The 9,465-nt window shown below is 39.7% G+C and overlaps 1 protein-coding gene across 2 annotated transcripts in view; it reads left to right on the top strand.

Annotated features, from left to right (window-relative positions):
- LOC149197888 (protein PIN-LIKES 6-like) overlaps window positions 1–9,465 on the top strand; it is a 442,686-nt gene that overhangs the window by 271,278 nt on the left and 161,943 nt on the right. The gene's annotated exons all lie outside the window — the stretch shown is intronic.

Here is a 9,465-nt window from a genome sequence, read left to right as displayed (position 1 = left end):
TAGGGTGAGTGGTTGACCTTCCCCTACGATTGATGACACGTGTGTAGGGTGATGGCTTACCTTCTCCTATGGCATATGAGCAGAATGAGTGTTCACCTTCTCCTGCGGATGCCCCAACATACATCCTACCCATGTAGTCTGGGACTCATGGAAGTACCTCTCATCTGGCCATTGAGTTGGGAAAAGAGGATAGGGACCATAACACTACAGGGGAATGCATTGTGTACTGTCGTACTCCCTATGTCTTGGATGCATGGTGTTTAACAACTTGATCTGGGATCAAGTCTGATTGCGGGTTCCACCCTGAACTGACTTTTGTTAGTGGAGAGTGGTAAGGTCTTGTGACTCACTCTTGATCGATTCTTCTTCAATATCTATATCAGTGTTCAATAGAGTTGAGATGAGATACAAAGATGGTTCATGATGACAGGATGGCATGATGATCAATGATGATGGATGGATTGGTAGGTGGAATTCTCCCTAGTTGAGAGGGAGTGTTAAAATTGGCAACTAGGGCCAAATTCCACTTTGGACAGCTCATTTGATGGAGATGATGATTGCATTGAATTCCTCTTTTCAAGAGGACCAAAATCGACCTAAAGATCATCAAATTTGGACAAGGGAAAATATGTTTTTGAGGTCAAGCCCACACGTGCAAATTGTCAAGGTCGACCACATCATCATGTAGGCTCATGAAGCCCAATGGACATGTCACTTCACCCTCAACGACTTGTATAAATATAAGTGACCTCCAACCTCATTTGGCACCTCACTCACTCACACATTCTTCTCTCTCCTCTCATTGGTTCGTACAACTATTGGGCATATCTTTTCTCTCACACGTGTGGCAAGGAGGATGAATTTTACGACAAAATTACAAGGACGAAAATTTCAGAATTCTCATGTAGTTTGAACATCGTTGACTAGCGTTGAGTAAATTTCCAAGTAGAATTTGAGTGAGATCTTTCTCGCTATTTTATGTTTGGGCAGGCCATACCATTTGGCACAGAAATCAAGGTGATTTAAGCACTTTGACTGCAGATTTCCAGGGCAGAATTTGACCAAGTTTGATCGCTGACTTTGGCACTGTTTTGGGTTGACTTTGACCACTTGTTCAAGGCGAGTTTGACTGCCTTTAATTGAGCTTCAAAGGGTATGTTTTGTTGCTGTGTTGACCATCTTTGACTTTTGGTTAGGGCTGAATTTGACTGTAGTTTACTGCAGATTTGACAGGGCTATTTTGATTTTGATTTGGCAAGTCAATTTTGACTTTTTGTACTCTCTCTTTCCATTGAACATTTGATATAATAATAAGAAGAATTGGTAAAAAGGTTTTCCCCATCTTGGGGATTTTCCCTAGCGTCCGCCAAATCTGGTGTCCTCTTGTCTTCGCTTGTTTTCTCCACTTTATTATTCATGTTCTATCTACAGTTACTGTCAATGTGATTTATGGTTAATGTGATTGCTATTGGAAAACTAAATTGGAAATTGTCATTGGTCTGCTAAGGGACATTGAAGTAATTGTGTTAAGAATAGAACATACCATTGTTAAGTAAAATTAACAAACCTTGATTGTCTTAAGTGCATTTTTGGTGATCCGTAAATTGCTGTGGATATTCCACTGGACATTTCGTCACAATAGATCTGATAAAACATATTGAAAATCTTAAATCTATATGATGAAAGTTAATTTTCCTTAGATTCCTAGATTTATGAAATTATTTTTTTTGATTATGCATGAAATATATGAAATATGGAAAATAGAGAATAGTGAAAAAAATGAACACTCATAAGCCATAATGACATATGATATGCTTTGGGAACCTCTTGTGGGAGAAAAGCCAGTTGGAAGGTGATGTGGCTTTGCTCTCTATTTCTTTGAATGAAAATGGATGCAAGTACAAAGGAATGACACTTGCACCCTGCAGGCTGCTACAAAACACAAACCCTTTTTGTTTGATCTCTCTTTCTATCCAATTGTAGCTACTCTGTTCATCCATAGAGCAGAATGCACTCGAATAAAATGGAATCCCTTTTTCTCCTAGTGGGTCGAAAATAACACAACCTAATAGCCAACTAGTGGTTAAGTTTGATTCTTTTAACGATTAACTAAAGTTATAGTATTGGCCCTTCTAGAGTCTTCTTCATCATGTTCATATGGTTTCCCCTTTTTCCATGAGTAATGGGGTTGACTTGGCATCCTTTCGAATCATGGTGGTCAAAAAAGGAAGATCAACTTACAAGTTGCATAACTTTTGCATATAGACTCTCTTTGAAGTATTTTTTGCATTATTGGAAAGGTATTTGAGTGTAGAAAAAAACTAAGAGGTCTAACACAAGCAAGAGTTTTGGGCCCCAAAAATCTTTAGGAATGGACTCAAATTACCTCTAGAAGGTTTAAAACGCCAATTGGCCAACTAGGATCTGCTGGTGAAAATGGTGCTATGAGTTGATTCCTCCAATTTTTCCACTCTAAAGGCATCAAGATGAATGAAAAATAATATAATTATCTAATATGGATCATGCCTCTCCATGTTGCGAGGATTTTGTTCCCCAAAAGCTTTTACTAAATGAGGTCAGAAATTTTTTCTTCTACCTTCTCCTTGGAGTACCATTTAGACTTGTTTGGAAGTTGTCCTTTCAATCAAATCTTCCAAAGGTCATGCTACCATTGTCTTGTAATTCTAGACCTCTTCTATAAATATGTGTCCTTTGCCAACTTTGCTTAAGCATCTGGTGCTAAATCCTCTACAAAAGGTAGGACTTGTTCCTTTTCACGATCCATCATGGAAGGCTCATATAGTTTCATATTTTCTACATTCACCACTACGTAATGTGCATGTGTGGGGGTAGATTGAGTCTATATGCATTATCTCTCACCTTTTCTTGTATTTCAAAGGAACCATATTGTAGAGCCTTGATTTTCTTAATAGGACCCTATAGCCTCTCCTTGTTCAATTGTAACCATACTCTGCCTCGCACTTTAAACAAATTCTCTATTCTGTGCCAATAATGCCTGCCCTTTTATTTTCCCTACGACTTCTGTAGCATCTCCTATATCTATATATGGATCTTCCTAATCTTCTCAACATTTTTTCTGCCCTTAATGCATCTCCTGTTAGATCCCCCCTCACTTATCCTTCCTATCCATATGCAATATCCAAAGGTGAAGGGCGGAAATATCCAAAACAAGTTTCAAATGGGAACTTAATAGTAGAAGTGTGGACCAATGTTGCACGAAGCGCCCTCCCCCACCAGTTCCAAGCCCCGAAGCGCGTCCCGTACGGAAGCGCCTAGGAAGCTTGGCCGGAAGCGCGCTTCCGAAATTCGGAAGCGCCGCTTCCGAATTTTTTGCCGCTTCCTGGAAATTCGGAAGCGTGGTACGGAAGCACCGCTTCCGAAGCGCTGAAGCGCGCTTCGTACGGCGCTTCGGAGGAGGAAGCGTACGCTTCCCGTACGCTTCCGGAAAAGCTTCCGGAAAAGCGTTTAGAAAATCGTTTTTTTTTTTTTCAATTTTTTTTTTAATTTTAGGTGAGTTTGCTTGTTGGGGGTGGGTCCACCTTGGGTTAGGGTGACGAATGAAGGCAAAAAAAAAATATAAATATAGCAGATGCTCCCTCATGGTAATGTTAAATTCTTAAAGTAAAAGTGACATTCTCCTTTATTTTTCATTTTCATCCTTTTACTTAAATTTTTAACATTACCATGAAATGACTCAGGATGTTTGAGAGTGGTTCCAACCTCATTGGACTTCATATGGAGAAAATAGAATTTCATATCCTATTCAAAATTCAGCAGACTTAACAGTTTTCAGGAATTCAGGATCAATGGGATTGTGGCATTTCATTAGATTATATCAAGTATGAAGGTATGCGATTAGCATTTAATCAAGAGCACTAAGCCCTATATGTACCTTAGTGTTGGGTGTGTTCATTGTTGAACTCCTTTGTCACGCGGCACGCCCTTAGCAAAAAATTACCTTTCAATCAAGTCAAAATCATCGATCAAGCTTGTTAAGCTTTTTCTACCATATTTTAAGTCTTGAACTAGGTAGTTTGATCAAAATTGGGCAATGTTGACTAATATTCCTAGACAATCGAGGTAGAGGCAAAGGCTAGACAAGAGGAGAAGAATCTAGATTCTAGATGGTTGATGCTCGATTAATTAATCATTAATGTACAATGGATGTTATATCTATATTGATTTATGCAAAAATATGCATGTTTTCATGTCTTCTACAATTAATTTGCTATTTGGGATGTTTGTTTTGAGTATAAATGCAAAAATATATATATATATATATAATATATATAGCAGACGCTTCTGCAGACACTTCGCTTCCTAGATTTTTGGAAAATGACGCTTCCCCGTCACCGCTTCCAAAAAATGCTTCCGCTTCGCCTCCTCTTCGTGCAACATTGGTGTGGACAACCCTATTATAAGAGTGTTGTGTATATACCACATTTTCATCGAAGTCTTTGGATGCTCTTGATTGTAGCCCCTCAAATGCTATACCACAGTCCTATTGACTACTTATATTTTCCCATATGTCTATGTATGGAATGTTGTAGACCCCTTCAAATTCGTATCCATCTCCCACAATGTAGTCCAAAATGCACTGAGAAATCTTGGTCCCTATATGAATCAATGCTCCTTGGGATTTCAATGTGCATGCAAACCTGTCCAAAGAATAACTTTGTTGATTCTTGCCCGCTGATGGTTTTTTATAGGCATGAGAATGTACATCTTGCTGAACTTGTCAATTACCATGAGTAGGTAGTCAAGTTCTTCTTGGTTGTTAGTAAACCTTGAACAAATTCCATGGAACTGCTTTTCCAAAGACGAGTGGGTATAGGTAAGGGATGGTATAGACCCTGTTTCTTGTTACTAGGCTTGCTGGTACAAAAAAACATACAATTCTCTTATGAGCCTAGCTACATCTTCTCGCATCCAGGGATATTGTTAAATTTGGCAACTAGGGCTAAACATCACTTTGGACAGCTCTTATGAGGCAATTGATATTTTTCTTGGATTCCTCTTTCCGAGAGGTGTAGGATTGATCTAAAGATCATCCCATTTTGACATATACAAATGAAGTTATGAATTTATTTTGATTATGGACAAATTGTCCAGGTCGACCAACCATCAAATTAACCTCCTCCAACCTTCAATGTTGCATATGAATACAAGGTACCTCCTCCTCATTTTGGCATCTCATCTCATTCATCTTTCTCTCTCTCATATTGATTGGGTACAAATTTCTGGGTCGCTCTCTCTCCACACGTGCGAAAGGAAGACTGTCTTTTCTAGCTGCTGCGTTGACAAAATTTGACCGAAATTTCAGGAGGCTGACTTTGACCAGCATTGACCTTGTTTGACTTCGGTTTTGTGAGGGAGACTTTTGTTTGGGCATGCCATTGTTTTGGGCACAAAAACAGAGGCAATTTAACCCTTGCGTTGACCAGCGTTGTCTGCCCTAATTCAGGTTGTTGCATTGACTTTTGGTTGACCAAGTTTGACTGGTTATTTTCGGTTGTTTTGGGCTGCATTATCTTGCTGTTGGAGGCCGAGTTGACCAAGGTTGACCGAGTTGTTTTGGAGGTCAATTTCAACCATATTGACTAGCGGTTTACTTTTTGGTTAGGGCTTTCTGTTTCTCCTATTTTGACTGATTAGTGTCGGCAAGTGAATATTGTAAATTGTACTCTCGCTTTGCTGAACTTTTGAAGAATTATAAGAAGAATTGATCAAGGGTTTCCCCACATTGGGGTTTGTCCCTGGCTGGTGCCATATCTTGTGTCCTCTTGTGTTGACTTGTCTTCCACTGTTATTGTTTATGTTCTATTTTCATTTGACTATCATGTTGATGTGATTGCTAATCTGAATATGATATTGGGCTAATGAAGAAATTGAAGTAAAATTTCTCTAAACATAGAACATACCATTGTTATCCTAAAATTAACATGGTATTAGAGCTGAGGTGAAGACAAAGCCCAAGCAAGAGTGAAGAGCAATCACTAAGAGGAGCAATCACTGATCAAAGACAAGATTCAATGGCCTCCACATCCTACTTCAAGTCTGATGATAAGCTTCATGATAAGTCTGATTATCATGCATGGAAGATGTCTCTTGATTTGACTTTAGAAGAGCACGATGTTATGGATTATGTGCAGGGAAAGATTTTGGAACCTCCTTCAAATGCATCGGCTGCTGCTAAGTCAAAGTACAAGAAGGGTGAAGTCAAAGCCAAGAAGATCATTAGGGATTCTATACATAAGCACTTAGTTGCTTACATTTCCGATTTGAATACATCAAAGGAGATATATGACAGGGTGGTTGGCATGTTCAAATCTAGCAATGCAAATCAAATTCTTTTCCTCAAGAACAAGCTAAAGGATATAAAGAAGGGAAAAGGTGAGGATATTCAATCCTACTTCATGAGGATTACCGAGATGAGAAACGATCTTCTTTCAATTGGTGAAGCTATTGCTGACAAGGAGTTCACTCTCATTGCCCTTGGAGGTCTTCCTCCCGAATGGCATGTGTTCAACACTACTATTCTCAATAACTACAGAAATACAGATTTTGAAGAATTGCTAACTAGATGTTCTCAAGAAGAAACAAGGATGATGGAATTGGAGATGCCTTCGAATAGGAATAATCCTACCGCATTCTCCGCTCATGCCAAGAAGAAGAACAATGCAGGTTCAAAGAAGCAAAGTTAAGGAAGATCGGGATTCAAAAATGGAATGAAGGGAAGATGCTTCATTTGCAACAAGTTTGGTCACTATGCCAGGGAGTGTCCAAATAGAAGGGACACATCTCATGATGATGATCACAATCATTCCAGGGGCAACAACAACAACAATCAAAGGAATGGCAGGTTCAACAACAAAGGGAAAATAAATGCTTCTGCTACTCAACTTGGAAATGATCGAGTTTCTAAAAGAACAAGAAACTTCAGGTATGATGAGTCTAATGTTGTAAATTCTAAGCAAAAGGAATTTTATCTTATATCTGCTCTCTCTACTGCCTCTCCTTCGGATACTTTGGGAAATTGGTTGATTGATAGTGATGCCTCAAGGCACTTCACCGGGTACAAAAAAGCTCTTTCAAATATGATAGAGAAGGAGACAAATTTGGAAATTATCCTTGGAGACTATGCCACCTATCCCGTGAAGGGAGTTGGGAATGTTACCCTTCAATTGAATCAAGGTAACACCGTTCATCTTCAAGAAGTACGATATGTACCTGATCTAAAGAAGAATCTAGTCTCAATCTTGGCGATGGAAGACAAAGGATTCAAGGTGGCATTCATCGATGGAAAGGTACGTGTGTGGAAAAGAAATTTCAAAGAAGCATTTACCCTTGGATTCAGGGTTGACAGTTTATATCAAGTTGGAGGAAGTCCACTGGGAACCATGTCTTGTGACACATCTCTTCAATCCAAACTATGGCACCAGAGGTTTTCTTATCTTCACTATAAGGCTCTACCCGATGCAAGGAAGATGATTACAGATGATTACAGGGATGCCCGAATTCAAATAGAGCATGAAGGTGTATGTCAGGGATGTGCCGAGGGAAAACATACAAGGGGACCATTCCCCTCGAGTGATAGCAAGACCATTGACATCTTGCAATTGGTTCATTCTGATCTTTCTGGTATGTTGCCTGTGACATCGTTAGGAGGATATTTATATTATGTTGTCTTTGTGGATGACTTCTCTTGCCAAACTCGGATATATTTCTTGAAGAAGGAGGACGAAATATTCTCTCATGGTTTCGTGCCTTCAAAGCGTTGGTGGAAAATCAAACAGGGAAGAAGATCAAAATATTGAGGACCGATAATGGAACTGAGTATGAGTCAAATGAATTCAATGACTATTGCGGGGAAGCTGGCATTAAGAGGGAGACCACTACTACATATACTCCTGAGCAAAATGGTGTTTCTCAGAGGAAGAATCGTTCTTTTATAGAAGCCACTCGTTCCTTGCTTCATGATCAAGGACTTCCAAAGTTTCTATGGGGAGAAGTTGCCAACATTGCTGTGTACGTTCAAAATCGATGCTCTCATCAAGCGTTGGACTCCAAAACTCCCAAAGAAGTTTTCACCTGTAAGAAACCGATGTTTCTCATTTTAGAATTTTTGGTAGTCCCGTATACTTTCATGTGCCGAAAGAAAAGAGAAGCAAATTGGAAGCATCTGGGAAGAAAGGAACTTTTGTGGGCTACAATGAAACTTCTAAGGCATATTGAATCTATGTGTCTGGTCAAAGAGAAGTGGAGTTGAGTCATCATGTCACCTTCGATGAGGGACGCTGCCGTAAAGAAGACTAGCAACCTCCCTATTCCAAGGAAGGACAAAGAAGCAGATGTAGGAAATCATGGAGATTCGCAGGATGAGCCGATGCCTTATGTTGAAGAATCGATGGATGTGAAAATTCCTAATCCTCAAGGAACCCCCACTGTAGCAAAAACTGAATTTACTTCACCTACTTGATTTTAATATACATTATCAAGTTATTCTCTGAATACTAAAGCAAATTACTTCTGCAGCCTACACTACTTTAAATTTGATTACATGAAACATAAAATTGAGCAAAGAACAAGATACATAGGACACAGTTATTTTTGGACAAAATAGTCCCTGGAAAAACCCAATGCGGGAAAACTGATGCAACAACTCTAAGGGTTTTCTATTATTAAGCAATAGTTCTGAATACAAATGCTGGATGCCCTCCCGACAATCCAGTGACAGAGAAAATATAATGGCGGAAAACTGAGTGAGTTTTACCTCACTTCACCCGGCAGATTCTGGTTGATCCGACAACAAAACTGGCTAACCCCGACTATCTCTGTGCTGGCCTTGCGTAGGCCCTGTGTCAGCGTTAGAGGTTCTGCGTCAGCTTTGTGTTGTCTCTTCTGCCCACTGCGTCAACCTTCTTGGTTGTTCCGGCAGTTTCCCGATAGTTTCGACTCTCTGTGTGGAGGGTAGCTTCTACTTTCTACGCTGGCCTTTCTGGCTCTGCGTCAGGCCTGCGTGGGCCCAGCGTCAGTCCTCTTGGCTGCTACACTGCCTCCACTAGCTTCTCTCTGCCTCTCTGTCAGTACTCCCAAACTATCCTTGCCCCTCTGCTGCAACTGATCACTCAGTTCGAATTCTCAGCTTCCTAGCCCTAGAAATCGAACTCCAGATCAATTTGTTCTCTCCGTGTGTGTTTCTAAATGAACCCCAAGCCTCCTTCTTATACTTTTCTCGTTGAGACTTCAACGACCGAGATTAAGTCTCTAATCAACAACTAAGATTAAAACTTGACTTGATCCGCCTTCTAGATCATTCTCACCCATATTTTGATTAATACCCATTAATATTTTAATTTCTTAAGTTTAGACTTAGGAACCCCATTAAAAATATTAATTATTTTAATAAAATACAATTTGGGTGGAATTTCACCAAACGGTTTT

The sequence above is a fragment of the Pinus tabuliformis genome, chromosome 2_2 (genome assembly GCF_031772625.1).
Source record: "Pinus tabuliformis cultivar Carrire ecotype Pingquan chromosome 2_2, CPIR1, whole genome shotgun sequence".
Taxonomy (NCBI): domain Eukaryota; kingdom Viridiplantae; phylum Streptophyta; class Pinopsida; order Pinales; family Pinaceae; genus Pinus; species Pinus tabuliformis.
This window is presented reverse-complemented; position numbering and strand designations above follow the sequence as displayed.